Source organism: Corythoichthys intestinalis, chromosome 5 (assembly GCF_030265065.1).
Source record: "Corythoichthys intestinalis isolate RoL2023-P3 chromosome 5, ASM3026506v1, whole genome shotgun sequence".
Lineage (NCBI taxonomy): Eukaryota > Metazoa > Chordata > Actinopteri > Syngnathiformes > Syngnathidae > Corythoichthys > Corythoichthys intestinalis.
This window is the reverse complement of record NC_080399.1, coordinates 15,671,277-15,695,026: the sequence shown is the minus strand read 5'-3', so window position 1 is coordinate 15,695,026 and position 23,750 is coordinate 15,671,277.

The window sequence follows — 23,750 nt, the reverse complement described above, 5'->3', positions numbered from 1 at the left end:
AATGATGGTTCATTTGGTCTTATGACAGTATGATGCCGCTGTCAAATAAGGTTGTACCGGTTAATATCTTTTGGTGTAAATATTCCATGATACAGTGAGGACAGCTACGTCTTATAGTCCAGTGCGGCTTATCCATGAACAAATGCCGTTTTCGTGCCAAATTTGGTGGGCTGCGTCTTATAGTGAGGTGCGCCTTATAGTGAGAAAATTAGGGTAATTGCGCTGAAAGATAAAGCATTCAAAGCCAGTTTTCTCAGTTTAAATGAATTGGACGTCTAATTATCGTATTCGGTTCTGTACGCCTGTATGTTTTTGTTCAAGATAATCCCTTTATTCGGTCTTGAGTTATTATCAAATTTGCAGTATGTTTGTAATGGAAGAGGTGATTCGATTTTGAAGTAATGAGGTCAAAAGTAATATAAGGAACAGAATTTTTCTATACCTTGATAATAGATTAGCTTCTTGACTTTAATTAAAATTTACATGGCAGCTGATAAACTGAGAAGAGACGGGTCAAAAGCCACACAGGTCAAATATACAGTGATGGCCAAAAGTATTGGCATCCCTGCAAGTCTGTCAGATAATGCTTAATTTCTCCCAGAAAATGATTGCTCTTACAAATGCTTTGGTAGTAATATCTTCATTTATTTTGCTTGCAATGAAAAAACACAAAAGAAAATGAGAAAAAAATTAAGTCATTGTCATTTTACACAAAACTCCAAAAATGGGCCGGACAAAAGTATTGGCAACCTAAGCCGAATACTTGGTAGCACAACCTTTAGACAAAATAACTGCGAACAACCGCTTCTGGTATCAATCAATGAGTTTCTTACAATGCTCTGCTGGAATTTTAGACCTTTCTGTTTTGGCCAACTACTCCAGGTCTATGAGATTTGAAGGGTGCCTTCTCCAAACTGCCATTTTCAAATTTCTCCACAGGTGTTCTATGGCAGGGGTCCCCAAACTTTTTTGCACCACGGACCGGTATTATTTAGGTCTTTTTTTCACGGACCGGTGTTCTGACAAATTTTGCAACCCATCAAAAATTGCAACTATGCGGTTCTACGCATGCGCGTAACGTTAAAAATGGCCGCGAATGCAGCGATTCCAAAGTAAACACTACAAACTGTCTTAAAAGAAAGGAATATTAACTTCCCTTTGATGATGGATGGATATGTAGAAAAGTTCTCAAACACATCCTGCCATGTTAGCTGCACACAACAACTGCACACCACTCTCTCACTGTTAACGACTTCGCCGTGTCGTTAAGCAATAATCAAGAAGGCCGCTTCACAAAGATACGATGTTGGAATTGTAGCAAGGTTTTCAGTGCTCTCGTCGCGATGTCAGGATATTCCGGAATGAATTTAATCCAGAACCTCGGTAGAGTTATTGTCTCAAATGTACGTTTAAGGTCGCCGTCATTTTCGATCTCTACAAGCTGATCCTCCTGTTGCACAGACATGCTCGGATCACTCGGTTTATTCACAAACTGGTCGTGGGTCTTCGAGATTGTTGGCTCATCTTCTGGCTCGTCAGGTGCCCTTTTCGCTGTAAAAAATCTCTCCAAAGACGTCTGTTTTCCAGTCATCTTCGCTCGTGTGGGGGCTAATTATTTCCGGGAACGAATGTGCTACGCCCGCGGTTTAGTCATACATTATTAATCGAGGACAACTTAAGCACACATAGATATATTATATATCCAAAACAAGATGTACTGCTAGCAGTCCAATCAATGGATTTCTATGACATTCTAATCTATCCTGTAGTAATATATCTAGAGTAGACAGGGATATTGGTGTGTTAGACAGGGGCGCAGAGTTAATTTGGCTAGAATGCAGTCGTTAATAAATAATTATTTCTGTGCGGCCCGGTAGCAAATGCACCACAGACCGGTACCGGTCCGCGGCCCGGCAGATGGAGACACCTGTTCTATGGGATTCAGGTCTGGACTCATTGCTGGCCACTTTAGAAGTCTCCAGTGCTTTCTCTCAAACCATTTTCTATTCTTCATTTTGGGTCATTGTCCTGCTGAAAGGCCCATGACCTCTGAGGGAGACCCAGCTTTCTCACACTGGGCCCTACATTATGCTGCAAAATTTGTTGGCCATGCACAGTAAAGCAGCCCAGTGCTAGAGGCAGCAAAGCAACCCCAAAAAATCTGGGAACCTCCGCCATGTTTTACTGTGGGGACAGTGTTCTTTTCTTTGAAGGCCTCATTTCCCCCCCTGTAAACTCTATGTTGATGCCTTTTCCCAAAAAGCTCTAACATTTTGGCTTTCTCAGGTAAGTTTTGGCAAACTCCAACCTGGCTTTTTTATGTCTCTGGGTCAGAAGTTGGGTCTTCCTGGGTATCCTACCATAGAGTCCCTTTTTATTCAGACGCTGACGGATAGACACAGTTGTACCTTCGGACTGCAGGACAGCTTGAACTTGGATGTTAGTCGAGGTTCTTTATCCACCATCCATACAATCTTTCGTTGAAATCTCTCGTCAATTTTTCTTTTTTTTTGTCCACATCTATGGAGGTTAGCCACAGTGCCATGGGCTTTACACTTATTGATGACACTGCGCACGGTAGACACAGGAACATTCAGGACTATGGAGATGGACTTGTAGCCTTGAGATTGCCCCTGCTTCCTCATAATTTTGTCTATCAATTCCTCAGACAGTTCTTTGATCTTTCTTTTCTCCATGCTCAATGTGGTGCACACAAGGACACAGGACAGATGTTGAGTCAACTTTAATCCATTTTAACTGGCTGCAAGTGTGATTTAGTTATTGCCACCACCTGTTATGTGCCACAGGTAAGTAACCGGTGCTGTTAATTACACAAATTAGAGAAGCATCACATGAGTTTTCAAAGGGTGCCATTACTTTTGTCCGGCCCATTTTGTAAAACGATAATGATTTTAGAAAAATTTCCCCATTCTCTTTTGTGTTTTTTCATTGCAAGCAAAATAAATGAAGATATTACTACCAAAGCATTTGTAAGTGCCATCATTTTTTGGGAAAAATTGAGCATTATCTGACAGAATTGCAGGGGTGCCAATACTTTTGGCCATCACTGCAGTGATGCTTTGAATCTGGCTGCTTGGGTTCTATAAGAGTGCTCCTCTAGTTTATAATTTTATTGATTCAAACATGTATATAAAAATAATAATTAATCATACAAATACAGTATATTTATAATTGAGAATAGAGATGTCATCCCGATCGGTCGGGTCCGATCACGTCATTTTCAAAGTATCGGAATCGGCAAAAAAATATCAGACATGCCTTTTTTTTTTAATATATATATATATATATATATATATATATATATATATATATATATATGTATATATATATATATATATATATTTTTCAATTAAATTGTTTTCTAATTGTATTTAACGTTACAGACAAAATGTCTTACACTCATCCAGAGTCTTTAGTTTCGGTTTAAAGATTGGTTCATAATAACAACAAACATCCTCCCCTGCCATTTATTGTCGCACTCACAAAGTGTGGCACCGAAAAAAACTTGGAACATGGAAGTGACGTCGTTTAACTTTATTTTAAGCAGAGGGGGTTAAGCGTTAAGCGTGGCTAAGGGGAAAAAAGGCAGTTTTAGTTTACATGTTTATTGTTTACATATTTTATGGCACAGTGCTGATAAGCTTTGTTTTGATCCAAAGCAGTGGAACAATGTCATGTTGGACAATAAAAAAAGATACTTGGAGCAATTGAATTGAGTTTTATTCATTTTTTTTCTTAATGCATTGCCAAAATGTACTGTATATGATCGGGGAAAAATTATCGGAATGATTGGAATTGAATAGGGAGCAAAAAAAAAAAAAAAAAAAAAAAAGCAATCGGATCGGGAAATATCGGGATCGGCAGATACTCAAACTAAAATGATCGGGATCGGATCGGGAGCAAAAAAACATGATCGGAACAACCCTAATTGAGAACTGGCATCCACAAATGTGGACAATACATTCTGGGTCATGTAGGCCAAATGTGTACACAAAATTTTAATACGACCTGTCTTTATAGGATCAGGTGAAGGTTTTTTTTTTTTTTTTTTTTAAACCCCTTCAGACCCGCATTTTGTCTGCTTGGGTAAAAAAAAACAAAATCCGCACTGATTTCTACCCTACTCAAACACCATAACAAAGCGCAATTTTTTGGTCGGGGATATTTCATGCATTTATTGGTTATTTTTCATGTTAATGAGAAGAATTTTTATTGAGAAATGAGCACTCTACATTATCCTTTTTGAAGTTGCGTTTGGTCAGCCATATTCAAACAGCTACAAATAGCAAAGAGCACATGCCAAACCTCACGATTTGATTTCAAAGTAGAGTTTCATCCAATCATCTCCCAGAAGGGGTAATGGCAACTAAATTCAGTGTATTTATTGGGTTAGAGACGCGAAAACGTCATGTCCTTCAGCAGCATACTGAGGTCTGAAGGAGTTAAAAATTAAAAAAAATTAAAAAATAGCCACTTGCCCTTTAAAGCAGGGGTGTCCAGACTTTTTGCAAAGGGGGCCAGATTTGGTGTGGTAAAAATGTGGGGGGCCGACCTTGGCTGACGTCCTTTACGTAGAACAATATGTTTAAGCAAATTTTAGCAAGCCATTCTGTGCGTCACATTTGCTTTATTATTTTTTAAAATTATTTAATGAATAATTTCAACAATCTCACAACTAGCCCTTGTGGCGTTCTCTTTCGACTCTCGGGCTCTTGCGAAATACTGCTGCTGTGAAATTAAACTAGCTTCAAGTTGCTTCAATTTCTCGCTATGTATCTACCCTGTAATCTTGTAGTACATGTCAGCGTGTCTTGTTTGGTAATATCGCCTCATATTGAACTCTTTAAAAACAGCGACTGTCTCTTTGCAAATGAGGCAGACACAGTTGTTGCGTATTTTAATGAAGAAATAGTCCAGTTTCCACCTATCCTTGAAGCGCCAGCCGTTGCAGTCAACTTTTTTTTTTTTTTTTGTTGATTGTCGCCATTTTAGAAAATTGGGAGTAAAGGGTCACATGTGGTAATGTTGCTCAGAGTGCTGCTGCCTTTTAGTGGGTAAATGAGGAGCAGCATTTAGTGCGTAAGCTACTTCATATGCTTGTAGCAGTACTGCTGACCAATTTATTAAGTCTGTGTGCGGGCCAGAGGTTATTGATTTTATGACAGAGGCTGGGGGCCGGATGAAATTTGACCACGGGCCGCATTTGGCCCACGGGCCGGACTTTGGACATGTCTGCTTTAAAGGGTTGAACACACCTTTAACAGTCTTACGCTATGTGAGATGGACAGATCCAATTTGGCGAAGAAGAGGTGCCCATTAATAGAATTTAGATAGATATGTGGCCAATATTTGTGGGGAAAACTCATAAAAATTAAGATAAAAAAAACAAAAGTATAGATAAACATGGAATCATTTTGATGACATCTTCAGGCATACAAGCATCTTTATGCTCACTAAGCAGACACAATTCAACCAAACCTGACATGCAAACACACACGCTGACCTCTATGAGTCACTGAAAACCACATGAGTGCGTGTCGTTGTTGTTAGCAAGGCTTTGTGTGCATGTTTATGTATGTCTATGAATGTGTGTGCGTGCCGTCTCTGGCTTAGTGGTCGATGCCTCCAAACGGGCCTGTCATTAACCCCTTGTCACGTTGGAGAGACCACCCACGTTTGAGTGTGTTGGCGTTTTGTTTGAGGTGGCTATCCCAGTGCATGTGTGTGCGTGTGTGGCCTCTATTCCAGCATTGTGCTGCGTGTTATCTATCCACTTCAGTTCTCCCATTTATGTTGCAAGGATAACAATCTTGTCCAGGAGTGGAAGCGCTGCTGCTGTAACCAACAACATGATGAATGGCTGGAAAATAGCAGGTTTGAGAATAATAGGATTAACTGTGTCGGCACTTAAGGTTGTTTGTCTTGAGCCTTGTTTACATAGCGGTCCTGAAAATATGATGTACCACAGCCAAATTATCCACCTGTACTTTGTACGAAGAACTCACTAAGGCAGGATATTGTTGTTACACATTTCTTGTCATTGACCAGTCTGGGCTCTTATCTGCTTTTCGCTCAATGTAAATGTAGGCTCAAGCCTTGTGTGATCCTGAACATGAAAACCGTTACATGAAATGGATGGAACAGTTCTTGAGAAAACTAAACTCACTAAAAGTGCATCAATAAAAATGTTCTTTTTGAATGCCTGACCTGCCAATTATTGCTACTGTTTTTTTGCACATGTAAAAATATTAATAAGAAAAATAATTGAAAAGGTAAAAACCTTTGTTTCCACACTCCTAAATTCTTATTCCCTTGACCAGAAAGGTAAAAGCAACAGTATTTTTGCTTTACATGGAAAAAGAAATGGAGACTAGAACTACTCAATTATAGCACGTCTCTAAATCTTTGTGTTTTTACATATTTAATTTTATCTTTTAATGCTGAAACAGTTCGAATGAGAGCCAAACGTGAGTTTTCACTAAACAGGTACGATCTGACTGATTTCACTCACAATGGAGCAAAATTTTCCAGACAGTAACTATTGGAATGCCAATACAAATTTCACTCCTTTCCTCATTAGTGTAGCGCATTCGCTGCTCAGCCTTCACCGTGTACAGACGCACTCTCTTCCCGAAGCACTCTCTTATCTTAACCGCTAAGCGCTCAGGGCCAGCAAGCTCGACTCCCAATATGGCTTCAAAGAATTTGAAACTTGCAGACTTGGATGAAATAAAATCCTCCATACAGAAGTTGGAGGTCTCCTTGACTGGCTTGATTCAAAACCAGAATCAAGAAATCGTCAGAGAGCTCCAGTTAATTCGCGCTGAAAACGAGAAACTCAAGCAGGTGGTCGAGGAGAGAGATGTTCGCATCAAGAGGCTGGAAATTTTGGCTGACGATCTCGACCAGTGCCGACGCGCAAATGAGCTCATCAATTCTGGATTACAACTGACGCCTAGCCCAGGGGACACAGTGGCGCAACTGGCAATTGCTAAGCTGAAAGAGTATTGAATAAACATGGAACCACTGGACATCCGTCGCTGCCTTCTGCTCCCATCTGGGGGGAGAGGACCGGCGACGGTGCTCATGAAGCTGGCAGACCACAAGACCAAGACTGCCCTGCTTAACCCGCGCCGCCACCTGAAAGGGTCGAAGATTTTTTTTGAATGACAACTTGACTCGCCGAAATGCCGAAATTGCAAGAAAAGCACGTCAACTCAAGAAAGCTAGGAAAATAGCCAACACCTTGGTCTCGGATTGCAGGATCCTTGTCAAGACGCAAGATATGAAGATTAAAGCTATTACGAGTCTTGATCAGCTGACTACAATAGCTGGATAACTGTAAATACTACACAGCGGACCAGTATAACAACTCGTGGATGTGGACGGTAAACTGAAACTTATCAACGGCAGGAGTCTCTACAAGAATCTTGAACACATTAAGGATTATCTACTAAAGATAACAAAGGCTCTGACTAGTTTACTGAGTATATGGAAAAGATACTGTATAAAATGAATAATAAGCATGTTTTCGTTGTGGAGACATTAATCTTGGGATAAAATATGTACAACATGTTGTTTGATTTTCCTCATACATTCATGTCTGATGAAACTGTTACAGTGACCTTTGTGTGCGCCAATTGTTGCCACCATGTACACCTTAGCAATGTATCCTTTTAAGAGACTTATAAGAAAAGCATTTTGAGTCGCTACTCACACCAGCTGTGATAACACATAATCACTTTTGCCACACACATAGCCACAACAAAATGTTCCACAGCAAACAGATGCAAAAATGTCAGGCCCATGACAAAGCCATAACCTTGTACGCCCTGAAATTAATCGAGCTGCTTGACTGGACGCTGAGTTACTATACCCAGGTTGTTGATTGTGTTATTGTACAGTTTTATGGCCATCTGATGTATGTACCATGTCTGAATGTGCGTCTTTAGTTGTATGGGGGACGGTAAACTGATAAGCATATGCTTCCTCCCGTCCGCCTTTGTCTTCTTCGGTTCCTTCGGGCAAATCATATCACATTTTGTAATTGTCAATGATTGTCACTGATACTGATGATGATGACAATAAAATTTCATTCATTCATTCAAAGAGCAGCAGATATTATATTGGAAACATTAGTTTGGAGTTAAAATAAGAAAATAAGAAAATACCTAACAAGTGCATTCATACGCTCATATTAATGACCACAAACGTCCGTGACCAAATGCTAGCGGTCTAATGCGGCTAATTGCTGCTAGACACGATCGGCATACATGATCAGCTATTTTAATAATGATCAACAGATTACCAGTCTCCCAAACTTCATGAAATCCACCTCTATCGATCGGAGAATCTGTAAACATCGCTAATGAAAAATAAAAAATCAGAGGGCAGGCAACTGGAAAAAACATGGCGTGGAATAAAACATCCCCAAAAAAGATTCATTTTATCAACACCAGGTTGTAGAGTATCATAATTTCTAATGACCTTTGGGACAGTACATTGCAAAATCGACAAAAACAGAGTTTCTTTCATATAGAGGTCCTCATTAAATTGAGTAATGTTTAAGCCCAGTGAAACTGTATCAGTGTTGTGACTAAATCCTTTCAACAGCAGATTATCCAGATTATCTTTCTTGAAACCAGAGTGTGTGTTATTAGTTTCAGTCATGCACGTATAAAGAAATAAAAATAGACACTCTGCCAAAAAATGGACACTTGGAATTAGTTCAAGAAAAACTACATACTTGTGGTTAAAAAAAAAACAACCTACATGTAAAGATGTTTGAAATATTGGAAGTGTGTAACTTTATCCTACATGCCTCCCAGTGTGCTAATGGTTTCAGAGGTTGGCTGAGAGCTGAGATGAGATTTAGTGACGTTGGGATTTCAAAACAAAAAGAGGGCCAAAAGACCTCAAATGCACCCAAGTCACCAGCCAAACGCACCTGTGCAAATCGAGCCACTTCCTCCGTCACACATTTACTGCGGACCTCGAACACACACACACTGGATGCTCTGTTCTAAAGGGTGTTGACTACCAAGTAACTGTGCAGCTTTGTGGAACTGTGTAAGACAACAAGCACAATCACACTGTATCAACACATGATGCAGAACGGTAGCTGACAGAACGTAATCCTTAAAAGCAACATGATCTATAGGAGTTTTTTGTGTTTTATCTTCAAATGATTCAACTCTTAAAGAAATCTGTGGTAGCTTCAAATCTAATCAATGGCACTGAAACATGAGCATACACAGATACTCATTCTAGTTTAAAGGGAACCTCGGACTTAAAGACTTATAGGCTCTGATAAGCCACAATTGTTCTCTTTTACTAAAATGTTATTAGAAACACATAAAATATTACAGTGTATCACAAAAGTGAGTACACCCCTCGCATTTCTGCAGACATTTAAGTATATCTTTTCATGGGACAATACTGACAAAATGACACTTTGACATAATGAAAAGTAGTCTGTGTGCAGCTTATATAATAAAGTTCATTTATTCTCCCCTCAAAAATAATTCAAAATATAGCGATTTATATCTAAATCCCTAGCAACAAAAGTGAATACACCCCCTTAGAAACTGCATACATCCCTAAATGTCCAAATTGAGTACTGCTCTATAGTATAGAATATAGTATAGAATCTATAGTACTTAGTGTTTGACCTACAGAGGGCGCCATGTTTTATGGATGCTCAGGGTGATTACATAGATTGTCACTGTCACTCGACGAATACTACCGGGTTACTGCACTTCCTTCTATGCGGCGAGACGTCCAACACATGTGCGCATCAGCTAAAAGTGGCGAGTACTTACTATTTGTGTTTTTATTGAGTCTTTTATTAACTTTTCATTGCCTCAAAATACTTTTTGCGCGTTTCCCCTCTCATACTTTTAAGCATGTGTTTTCTTGTTCTAGCTTTAAAGCAGATTGTTGATCTGTTGACCACATTAGTCACGTAGCGCATTTAAACCACCCTTATTTGATATTACTATGTTTATGTATTTTCTTAAGGCATCTTTAGTGTGTTCTGTCTCTATGCATCTAAACAAAACAAGCTGAAAGCACACGGTCGTACTTTGAGTGTCAAATTTGCCTCTTGTAGGACCTTTCGCCAGTGTAGCACATTTTGGCAGAACACTTTATTTTTCCCTACTCTCGTCTCGTCTCATCCCGTCTTTTCTGTTCATTGTGCTTTTGCTGCTCGTTTTGTGACTTATCGACATTGCTTTAGTGCTCATTAATGTTCCTCTCGGGTTCAAATTGAAAGGGTTGAACAAATGGCACTGGAAGCCCAGCAGGGTAACCATGTGACGTCACCGCCCTCCGATGTCAACAACAATGGCGACCTATTAGTTAAACTAATTTTACAAATTATACAAAAACGAAAACAGAGAAGAGTTTTCAAATCAAATTATTTTAACCCTTTAAGGTCTGGGCCTATTTTGTCTGATTTTGCATGCCCTTGAAGTTGCCTTTATATTTCAAAGACAGAATTGTTTACGATGGCCTGGTTTGGTCCCTTTTTTTGTGACACCTTGAACTTCATGTCCAAACTGTTGTTTCCTTCACTGACCAATTATAAATCATAATTTTGGGCCCAAAAAGACCAAAAATTCCAAAATCGTTTTGTCAAAATTTTTAATATTGATGTCCAATTGACAACCAAACATGCGTAACGAACCGTTTTGAAACTTTGTAATATTTATTCAACATGTTAGGATGAACATTCAACCAAAAAAATTTCGAATAAATAGTCTTTTATTTGACAATTCAACATAAACAACAGGTATAGCCATAGGCGTTTTTTGCATTTATACATGCTCTAGTCAAAACAGGTTATATACAGCAGACCAAACAGTGAAGAACAGTGAAAAAATATACCATCTAACACAAAAAGTGTTTAGAGGCCATCTCTTTATGAGTTTAGGTATTGCGGCCCATCACCTGATGAAAACTATGTACACACAATCAAGCTTCTTGAACACACATTTATATACACAAATTGAGAAGACTGATTGTGGGAAAAAAAAATATATATATATATATATATAACATTGGGGGAAAAAAGTATTTTCAAAAATATTTACAATAAACAAGTTAAATTTTTTTCAGGCATGCCACTCCGAAAAGCAGTTTCGTCCTGGAATTAGGCACAGGGCTACATCACAGCCCACACTTCCATGGGGTGTCGGTCCTCTTTCCACCCTTCCATTTTCATTTCACTTTACTTTCATTGTCACTATAAATGTACATGAAACAAAAGTCAGTATTTATGAAAATAATAAAGTATAAAATAAAAATATATACAGCAATAAATAATAATGGAAATCTATATGTATGACAATAGAAAGAATACCGTAGCTGAATATGTGCTACATCCCTAATCTTCATATAGAAAGAAGACCACAAATTATACTTTGATCTGATATGCACATTTTATTATTACATACACAAACACGCACTTATATTGCATCAAAATTAACTTTGTCTTGCAATATCAAAAGAAACTTTTACAGCATTAAAAAAAAAAAAAAAAAAAAAAGCGAGTTGGCTTACCTCTGCTCGTCGATGGCGTCACCCACGTGTTCAAATCCGTCACTATCTTCACTCGAGGACTCTTCCGAAGAAGACGATGATGACGAATTTGGACCACCCTCTTCCTCAAGTTGATCAAAAAGCACAATTGCTTGCGCTAAATTTAGTTTTCCGTTCATCCTCAAAGTCACACAAAGTCGCTCGCTCGCTTGCTTGATTCAAACGGCCGTCGCTCGCCCCCTCGCTGCTTCAGAACACTCCTGCCTCTCGTTCGGTGGAACCTCGCACAGCAGTTATATTTATAAAAAAAAAAAAAAACGCATTTTGTGCTTCCACTGTGACTTCGAAAGGGTTCGTTTGATTTGTGTTTTTTTCATGGCGCTTCCGTTTTCAAAAAGGACAAGAAATGACGGAAATATAGACATAAACAAATGATCCATGCAGCGTTTTAATGTTTTTTTGAGAGGACAATAAAACTATAAAACTTAAATGACAATATCTCACGTTTTAGTTGGTCGATTGACTTCAAATAACAACGAGAGTAAACCGCAACTTCCGCACTTTAAAACGAGACCAACCAACGGCATGTGGGTGATGTAATTAAAACGCGAGGGTGCTTCAAAGACGACGTGCGCTGAGGACGCGCCGGCGCGCCCTTCGACTCTCAAGGGTTAACTCATAATAACGTTTATCTTTTAAGAGCTACAAGTCTTTCTATCCGTGGATCCCTTTAAATGAAGTGAACGTCTATCGCTGTAAATGACAGGCAATGAATTAATAGAAAATATTGTCTTATTCTTTTTTTAAATAATAATTGAAAAAGTTATTTTTAAAAACCCAGTAAATACAGTATTCTACTGTTTATTCTAATATTATAATTATTTTTAAAATAGCTCAACTAAAAAGCTAAAACTTCTTTTATTACAATTTTTTTGTTACAAATAAAATGGAACATTCAAAGATGAGCTGTTTATTATTTGTTATTAATAATACTTTATTTTACATCAAAACACCTAATTAGCAATTAGAGAATTTAAAGATTTTCAGATGGGATTAGCAAAATCAGCTGAGCTCATTTACCATTTGATCAATTGGTTCAACCCCTGTTGTGCATTTGCCATTCTTTCTGTTAATTGTCGCTGAGGAAGCAGGCAGTTGTAATTGACAATAGGTGACAGGAAATATCTCATAGGGTTGGGCAATCTAGCCAAAAATTGCATCTCAATTTCTTTTTTTAAATCATGCAATGTTGATTCTTTTATACAATGACATCTACCATAGTATATTAGCATTATGCTAGTGGGCCCTCAAAAACACGAAAAGTATATTGTATTTTCGTGCACAATATGTGTAATCTTCGCTGTGATGAGTGTCAAGCTTTACAATTTACCTTACCTGAAGTGTAATAAACTGCTTGAAAACCGTCAACATGGACTAATTTTTAACGGACTGTTCTAAATCTGCCAAACTGGTTAGTTTGCACCTGCATCTGGTCAATTAAATATGAAAAGGTTGGTCACTGAGATCAATTTTTTTAAAAGGATCTATCTTCAATAACCTACCATATATTAAACACTTGTTTATTGCTGTATCTGCTTCAGCCTTTTCAACTCAGCGGTGCATGTACAGATTGCAAACATCCGCAGACAAGCGTCCAGAGTCACGCTTGACTATCGTTCCTCCTTTCAATTACTGTTCCTTAAATTGTATCCACACAGCTGGCCCTGCTGTAGGGGGAGTACAGAGAGGAAAGAAGTGGGGGACCTTTACCACAAACTCCATCTCACGCACACAAACGTACCCACCACCTCCACTGTTGACACAACACAAAAGCAAACGCGTCTGAAGGACGACACGGCCTTGAAAAAGCTAAAGTAAACCCTTGTGTTGCGGTCTAACATCTCACTCAAGATCGAACTGGCGTTGGTCCATAACGCATAAGTGGGCACAGATGATATTAAAACAATATTTGTGGTGAATTGGTGAAGTTTCCAGTTAGAAACATTTTAATGTGATCAACTTTGGAATATTTTAGTGGAATAATGTCCTGACGACACATCGACCTAACATAATAGCTCAATTTTTTGGGTCTTCCCTGACAAGTACACCATATTTGACATTAACATCCTGTGTTGAACATTCTGACTCACAGCTGAAAGATCACCAATGTCATCTTGAGAAAACACCCAAAAATACCTTAACGTTGAACTGGGCTAAGCATTGTAGATATGTTTTCATATCTACAATGCTTATGAACATAAAACAGTGTGTTCAAAATGTCACATATTTCAAAACATAACTACCCTGTTGGCCTGAATATAAGACGGTGTTTTTAGCATTGAAAAAAGACTGAAAAAGTGGGGGTCGTCTTATATTCGCTGTCTAGACATTATACCCATTCACGACGCTAGATATCATTGAAGCGATGTTCTGTCATGACAGATCTAGGCTACTCTTTTCAGTTTAACCAGTTTGCATTATTTTATTACAATGTTTTTCCTTATTCAGATTTGTTTCAAGACTACAGTTACAGTTCAACTTCACTTTGATGGTTAATGCAGTTATTGCAATTTTGTTGTTTTATCACAATAGATTGGTTTATTTAAATTTCAAAAACCAGAAGCCATTCATTTACGAATGTGATTGCACTTTAGTTTACATATTTGAATGTTCAGATATTAGGATTTGAATGAGGCAAAATAACATAAAATAACATGCTTTTTCTCTCAAATATATTGTTATAATCATTTTTTTCAGATGTATTGTAATTATTTTCTGTATAAAAATCAATTTGGTGTTCAAAAAGTATATTTTAAAACTTGAGTCTTGAAAAAGAGGGGGTCGTCTTATATCCAGGGCCGTCTTATATTCGGGCCAATACGGTACTTGTTAAAGTGCAATTTGTTTTACTCCAAATCTGCTATTTAAAACTAATTCCTTAAAATAATTTATATATACCTCTTTAAACAAAACTGCTGTGTTTTAAACCAAAACAACTGTTGTGTTTGATAGAACAACATGTCTACATGCTGCCATAGCAGATTCATGGCGCATGAAGCTCCCGAACGATTTTTAATTTGTCCGTTTTACCCTGAAAACCCCCGTTTGTAGAAGTCGCGCAACCGCTTTTGTTTCAACCCAGCCATAAAACAAAGATAATTATTTATATTTATTATTCAAAATGTCTGTCGTTTTTAGCTTAGAATCATCCATTGATGTGTCATATTTCGTTTAGAAAAAAAAAAAAAAAAAACACTTAAAAAAATTATTCACTCGTATATTTTAAACTTTTAAACAGATGACGTCACAATGAAAAAAACGCCGTCTGTAAAAAAGTCACGGCTATCTACCTCATAACTATCGCTTGATTGTATTTTTTCTGCTACTGTCGCATTTTCTCCGATATGTTAGATGATAAATAATTGATCCAAACAAAAATAAGTTGAAAAAAAAAGTTTAAAAGGGTAAATATATGAAAAAGAAAATCTCGACCACTTCTTGATGTTTGCGATTTCTGCATCGCGACCCTTGTTATATTACCATGTTTCACCCGTAAAAGCCCAAAAAAATCCAGCTGTGGCCATTCTTGACACTCGGTGATACATGCTACATGGAGTTTTTGGATCGAAACAAAGTAGGTACGCGATAATATCTCGTTAAAGTCATGGCGTCTGTAGTTCTGTTCTCGCGTGCTTTCACCTCCAGATAGGGTTTTGCTTTTTAAAAATGTTTTTTTTTTTTTTTTTTTTAAAATGTCCTCCTGCTCAAAATTTTTCTTGGATGGGAACTGTGTTTCCAGGCTGAGAAATATCAACAAGCTGGTGGGAGACTGTGGGTTGCTGTTACGTATGTCCACCTGACACCTAATTACGATAAACAATGTGTGTACTGTATGTCCTGTTTCCACCCAAATCAAATTTATCAAAGAAAATGGCAAAATAACATGCTTTTTCCCTCAAATATGTTATTATAATCATTTGTTTCAGATGTACTGTAATTATTTTCTGTATAAAAATAATTTTGGTGTTCAAAAAGTCTTTTTTCCAACTTGAGTCTTGAAAAAAAGGGGGTCGTCTTATAATCAGGGCCGTCTTATACCCGGGCCAATACGATAACTCATTGGCTGAAATTGCCGGCATGAGACATCCAATCCATTTTGACTGCGAGGGCTGGCAGAAATCCATTGCTGCCAGCCTCTCCCAATCGAAACGGATTGGACGTCTAGCGCCGTCAAAGGAACCTAAAAAAGAGCATTACAAGCCAGTCCATCCAGTTAAATTGAATTGGACATGTATCATTATCAGTGGCAGGTGTAGAGAAAGCTTAGCAATTGGAGACTGAGACCCATTATTCCAGTGTCCCAAATTTGCCGTGACGTGTGTGTCTACGCCCACCGAACAGAATGCTATGATGAAGCCAGCGCTCACTGCTGCCGGAACGCACCCTCCCAGTGGCAGTTTTAAGGGGGGGCCACAAGGGCACTGGCCCCTCTCTAATTTGATTGGTGTTTGGGCCTCTGCCCCTCTCTCCTGAGACCTGACCCACCACGGGCAGGTGTGCATGTTTTTATCTGATTACAGGTTAGGACGGGTAGAGCGGCCACAGGTGCGTGCAATAACAATCAGCCATCTTTAAAAGCCACTGGATGCCGCCACCTTGTCGCCTGATGAATTTGTCTGTGTCCCTACATCAGTTGTATCTCGCATTCCTTAAAAATATCTGATCATCGGCTCACGACCTACTTGCTCTCACCCCAGGACCTGTTTTATGCATGCTCCTTGTCGGATTCCACACCCACATCCTTTCGAGCTTCCTCATCTCACGCCGGCTCAGCTACCCCGAGCAGAGCGATCTAAACCCGTCACGTTCTTTCTTGTGGTCACTAATAAAATATTACTCGCCACAACCCATGTTTGTCTGCTCTGGGATTCCCTCCTGCTCGCGCACCCCCAGGGGCGCTGCCAGGGATTTTGGGCCCCATGAAAAGATATCACCTTGGGCCCCACCACCAGTGCCGGAGGGGACACAGACATTTAGAGTATCAACTATGTAATTTCATAGATTCTGGTGAATCTTTACACACTAATTTGTGCATTTTCTGCATTAATTTAAGAAGAAAATATATTTATGTAAACATACAGCGTATAGAGCAACAGCGTATAGAGCAATAAATAATAGACTGATATCATCTATAAGAAATGTACTGAAGGCCATCTTTTACAATCTAAATATATTTTTATTAGAAATATTCTCAAAGCAAATACCATAACGAATGACTTAGAATAAATGTTTTGTTTTAACTATACAACAGTATACATTACAGTATACAGTAGAGATGTCCCGATCGATCGGGATGCCGATCGAGCGGGTCCGATGACGTCATTTTCAAAGTATTGGAATCGGCAAAAAATATCGGCCATGCTTTTTTTAATATACTGTATATACAACTTTTAATTAAATCATTTTCTAATTGTATTTAACGTTACAGACATACTATGTTCCACTCATCCAGAGTCTTTAGTTTAGGCTTAAGGTAGGATTATCAAATTTATCCCGATAACGGCGGTAATTAATTAAAAAAATAATAATAATAAAAAATCCATCACGTTAAAATATTTAACGCAATTAATGCATGCGTTGCACGGCCCACTCACGCATTGTCGCGCTCAATCTGTAATGGCGCCGTTTTACCTATATAGAGAGATAAAAGGCAGCATAAAATGAGTAGAGGGAATTTTGGCAGCCTTTGGAGCCTTTTTTTTTAATAGGCTAAAGCCTTACAGTCCCTCTCCCTACGATTAGAAATATCATGGGAAGAAATGTGGGGAAGCAAGGTAGTAATTGATCTTTTTCTTAACACCTTATGTTATTTCCCAACGCAGAGAAGATATATCAATTGGTAGCACTACGTACAGTCGGATCGGGAGCAAAAAAACATGATCGGAACAACCCTAGTATACAGTATACAACTGTTTAGTATGAAGAGCTTGCCTGCTGTACTGATTAAATGTAAGCTAAAAATGGCGCAAACACTAGCTAGCAAACAACTACAGTACTTTATTATGTAGTGGGCATAGCCCCACCTGGAAACTCACGATCTTCACAATAGGCTACAGCTCCGAAGCGAGGTCCCTTGTTAACAAACTAAATTCAATAAATTCTTGACAAGCTGGATTCAAGCCGATTTTAAAAAAGAACATTTCCACACCAACTTTCAACATCTGTAGGATACCAAAAAATGCCGTCATTATTTGGAATTCATGTTTTTGAATATGTGAATGTCGATCATTGAGGCCGGGAAAATCCTGTATTTCTTACGGAGTGAGCTGGGACCTCGTTTCGGAGCTTTGTCATAGACATCGCGAGGTTCCAGACGGGGCTGGAGTGGACTAAAATAAAAGGGTAATTTTCAGAACTACACTGACACAAGACACCAACCTTCCTTTGTGAAGTACTTTGTCACATTCTGTTGGCCTTTTCTACCCTCTCCTGTTTTGCTTTCTTTTCTTTCCTCTTTTGATAACCCGATTTTTGTTTTGAAAACATTTCTGCAGTACCAAGCGTAAATGCGCACCACTGCTCCCAGTTTGATCGAAGGAAGGGCGGACCAAACCATTTAATGAAAATACGGTGGTTGGGAATGGGGCAATACATATGCTCTCTGGGTGTTTACTTTTTGCCAAAAACAAAACAAGAAAAAGAAACCCTTCGTTTTATTCGTATTAAAATTATAATGATTAATATTTAAATTTGCAAACGATTTCCTAATCTATTTTTCTTTGTGTGCCCCATCAGAGCATGGGCCCTTAGAATCAATATCACTTTTCACCCTATACGGCACCCCTAACAAATGGCAACTGAAGTGCCTCGGTTCCCATTTTATTACAAAGCATGGCAATCGGCGAATCCTTCTTTTCTGAAGTGGGAGAGAACGAGATAATGTTGTATCTAGAGAGTGTTAAAAAATAATGCTACTTTTGTGTTTAAAATGGCTTTTAAAAAAAAATGTAATTTATTGTTCCATGTATTGTAGCCTTACTTGCCCACATTATGATTAAATTCGAATTATTACAAATACAAAGTTTTTACCAGTAGTAGTTCTTACCAGATGTTTTAACCGCCTCATGCAGCATAATCTGCATTTTGCCTTGTTGACCAAAACAGACAGTGAACAAAGATGCTAGGGACACTTGGCCCAATCCTAGAACTGCCACCGCACCCTCCCATGGTGTTTCAGAATCGACACCTTTCAAACTAAATTTCTTGAGCGTCCGGGGTTGTAGAACCAATGTCAAGGCAAAGGGCAGTAATCGGAAAATATTGAAATAATTTTTTTTTTCCAAAAATGAAATAAAAAATGGATTATATCCATGTGTATTTTTCGGCCTTTCGGTTTTCGGCCAAGTGTTTCCAATGTTCACTTTTCTATTTTGGCCAAGAATTATGCTTTTGGTTCATCCCTAGTAATTATATGATTATGTGAAAATATATTACTTTACACGAAGTGAGTAAATTATGTTTAAAGCTTCAATCACATGTTAATATTATATAATGACAACATCCAGAGTATGTGTGTTTGCTAGATGCTGGAGGGGCTTTGACTTTTCAACAGGTGGCTGTTGTTTGTTTTTGACACAACAGTGCAAGTGCTGTAACAACAACGCAAAACATCCCTTTAAACCGCCGCATAAGAGAAACTTACCATCCTTCCCTCAACTCAACATTTGGCAAGAAACGTGATGTTTGTATACAAAATGGTACTTAATTCTGTAAGTCAAAAGTGTTGGGACACTGAAAGAGAAACATGCAGCAGGGCTGAAAACGAAAAGGGGTATATGCCATGTGGCAAAATGGATTTTGCCAAATAGCGTTTTTTTGCCATGTGGCAAAATTGTTTCTGTTATGTGCATTTTTTTGTCATTTTTTGTCATGTGGCAAAATGTATTTTGCCATGTGGCATTTTTTTTGCTCGGTGGCAAAATGGATTTTGCCATGTGGCATTTTTTTTGCCATGCGGCATTTTTTTGACGGGTGACATTTTTTGCCATGTGGCAAAATGGATTTTGCTATGTGACATTTTTTTGCCATGTGACAAAATGAATTTTGCCATGCGGCATTTTTTTGCCATGTGACATTTTTTGCCAGGTGGCAAAATGGATTTTGCTATGTGACATTTTTTTGCCATGTGACAAAATGAATTTTGCCATGCAGCATTTTTTTGCCGTGTAACATTTTTTGCCAGGTGGCAAAATGGATTTTGCCATGTGGCATTTTTTTAGCCATGTGGCATTTTTTTTTGCCATGTGGCATTTTTTTGCCGTGTGACATTTTTTGCCATTTGGCAAAATGGATTTTTCTATGTAGCCTTTTTCCTGCCGTGTGGAATTATTTTTGCCATGTGGCAAAATGGATTTTGCCATGCGGCATTTTTTTGCCGTGTGACATTTTTTGCCATGTGGCAAAATGGATTTTGCTATGTGGCATTTTTTGGGGAATGTGGCAAAATGGATTTTGCTATGTGGCATTTTTTTGGGAATGTGGCAAAATGGATTTTGCCATGTGGCATTTTTCTTGCCATGTGGCATTTTATTTTCCATGTGGCAAAATGGATTTTGCCATGTGGCAATTTTTTGCCATGTGGCAAAATGGATTTTGCTATGTGACATTTTTTTGCCATGTGGCATTTTATTTTCCATGTGGCAAAATGGATTTTGGTTTGTGGCATTTTTTTTTATGGCCATGTGGCAAAAGATGCCATTTTTAGTTATCGCCGTCTCTCGAAACATGTCAAAATATTTAATAAATAAATTTGAAAATATTCCTTTACATCAATGCACAACATATTTTCATATTTCTACTGCTGAATGGTCATCAACTAATTGGTTTTATTCTATTATTTTCAAACAAAGCTTTTGGCACGAGTTTTTCTTCCTCCGCTTGTTTTTTGGCCTGGACCAACATTGTCAAGTTTACTTGTTTTGCTTTAAGCTAATAATCATCCTCAGAGTGGCCTGTACTAAATTTTTGCTTTACTCCCCCCATTGTGACAGAGATTCATAAAAAAGAAACAGCTGGATTCCTCGAAACCAAAGCAGGCTTCGTTTCCTGTTGCTGACTCGGTTGAGGTTGCCTTATATTGCCGAGATAAATAAATCAGCTAATAATATTTCTAAATTTTTTAAAATGTAGTTTATATAAATTTGACCTACACCGCAGAATAAAGGATGCCTATTGAACTGCCTTTTCCATTTGGAAGATTTTATGTGGTCACTTCCTACTAACCGATGCGATCAGCGTGTCGGGCCTGGCCTCTGAACTTTGCCCCTCATATCACCTACCATAAATGTCCAACGTTTGAACAGAGCATTCTTAGTCGGGGTGAGGCAACAGCACAACAGCGGCCATCGGGGGGGGGGGGGGGGTGGGGGGGTCTGGAGCCAGCCCCCTTTCTGCTTTATGGTGTTCATTTAGGAGGCTTTGGACAAAACGTGTGTATGTGTGTGTCAAAGAGGGAGGGAGAAAGAGTTGATTTAAAGTTACAAATAATAAGGATAGACCAGTGCTGGAATCCAGCTGGCTCCACAGCGAGCTAACCATCAACTAATAATGGGTGCTGGAGACAGACTCACACACACGCAGACAGTCTGATAAGGATATTCTAAGGACAGAATCAACTTCTACTTGCCGATTACCATTTTCTGGCCAATCACCAATGTTTTTAAATAGACTGACCCACTGATCTAGATCTTTAATGCCATTTTTTTTTTCATAAATAACAGCACGCACCTTTACTATTTCTTACTATTTACTAGAGATAGACCGATTATCGGCTGGGTTGATTACCGGCAGTGATATCTGGAAATTTGACGTATAACAGTATCAGCCTTTTTTTTTTTTTTTTTTTTTTTTAAATCTGACCGGCCGATATGAACAAATCTATTTAAAACTGGGTTATACTGTATATTTGTTACTTCTATGATTACTTTGTCCATTAGTCCAGACCTGTTTTTATATTTGTGGTTATATATTTTCTGTGGATACATTTCAGGGAGCTATTTATTTAACCTTTTATTAAACTTTATAAGCGATGTTTCTGAGTCTAGGAAATTCAGGCACTTTTCATAGCTATTATTTTCTATTTTCTAAACATGTTTTAGGCATTTCAATGAAGTACAGTGTTTGCGCTATTCATTTTTTTAACGCCAAATTTACTGCAAATGAATATCGGTTCCAATCATACATACGAAGTTAGTTCATTCCGGGACCTTGTTTGTAAGTCGAAATGGTCGTATGTCAAACAGGATTTTTTTTTTATTCGTTCCACAGCCAGAAAACCTTAATAAATACTGCCGGTACCATTAAAAATGGCAATTACATATAGCAAAACAAATAAATTATATATAAAAATCGGAAATATAATAATAATTCCTGTTATAATGTAACAAATCGGGTTCTAATGTGGCGTGCTGTACTGTACCTGAACACACCGCGTGGCTGATGTCACAGTAGGATAGGGGCTTGTGGTAGAGACATTACTTTCACTTTTAATGTCCTATTGTCTTTGGGGTATACTGCAGGGGACAGTAGACATGTTGCGTTGCACAAGTTCTGAATTAAATGATTAAAAATCTGACGAAACTGGCGACTTCCTTGCCGATGTTACAACAATAATAATTGTAACCTTAACTTATAAAGACTGGCGAACGGAGATTGGAGGACGACCGTCGAGATCGTAGACATTCTACGGCCGTATTGTCAAGCCAATTCACAGACGAACACACCACACTCATATTTTTCTGAACTGCGGAAGTGCGGTGCTGTCATAAATCTTGTTATTTCGAGTATGTCATCTGATGTAGAAACAAATGGCGGATCAAAATTTTTACATCGGATGTCGAAAAGATCATGTGTTGAAGCGATCGTATGTTGAGGTACCACTGTACTAACAATCTGTATCGGTCCTGAAAAACCCATATTGGTCGATCTCTACTATTTCTTAATAATAAAATTACTGTATATCACGTCCTCAAGTCTTTTTTTTTTTTTTTTTTTGCATAGTATTATGCTGGAACTGTTTGAATGTGAGCCAAATGTGAGCTTTCACTGAAATTGTAGTATCTGTATTCACTCAAAGGAAAGCAAGAGTAATGAGGTGGCCACAAAATAAGATACTAATCATATATGATCATAATAATATCCCACAAATGTCACTCCTTTCTTCCCACATTAACGTAGCAAAAGTATGTAAATACTTCATCAGATCACTTATATGCTCATATTAGTGACCACTAGGGTTGTTCCGATCATGTTTTTTTGCTCCCGATACGATCCCGATCGTTTTAGTTTGAGTATCTGCCGATCCCGATATTTCCCGATCCGATTGCTTTTTTTTTGCTCCCGATTCAATTCCAATCATTCCCGATATTTTTTCCCGATCATATACATTTTGGCAATGCATTAAGAAAAAAATGAATAAAACTCGGACGAATATATACATTCAACATACAGTACATAAGTACTGTATTTGTTTATTATGACAATAAATCCTCAAGACGGCATTTACATTATTAACATTCTTTCTGTGAGAGGGATCCACCGATAGAAAGACTTGTAATTCTTAAAGGATAAATGTGACTTTGTATATTGTGACTAAATATTGCCATCTAGTGTATTTGTTGAGCTTTCAGTAAATGATACTGTAGCCATTTAACTGCCCAAATGCATGATGGGAAGTGCAACCATGACTGTGCGTACTGGTACCAATTGATATATCTTCTCTGCGTTGGGAAATAACATAAGGTGTTAAGAAAAAGATCACTTACTACCTTTCTTCCCCACATTGCTTTCCACGATATTTCTAATAGTAGAGAGAGGGATTGTAAGGCTTTGGCCAATTAACTAAGGCTCCAAAGGCTGTCAAACCTCATTCTACTCATTTTACGCTGCCTGTTAGCTATATATATTGGTGAAACGGCGCCATAACAGATTGAACGCGACAATGCCTGAGTGGGTTGTGCAGCGCATGCGTTAATTGCGTTAAATAATTTAACGTGACAATTTTTTTTTTTTAAATTAATTAACGTCGTTAACGGGATAAATTTGACAACCCTATCTTAAGCCTAAACTAAAGACTCTGGATGAGTGTAACATATTATGTGTGTAACGTTAAACACAATTAGAAAACA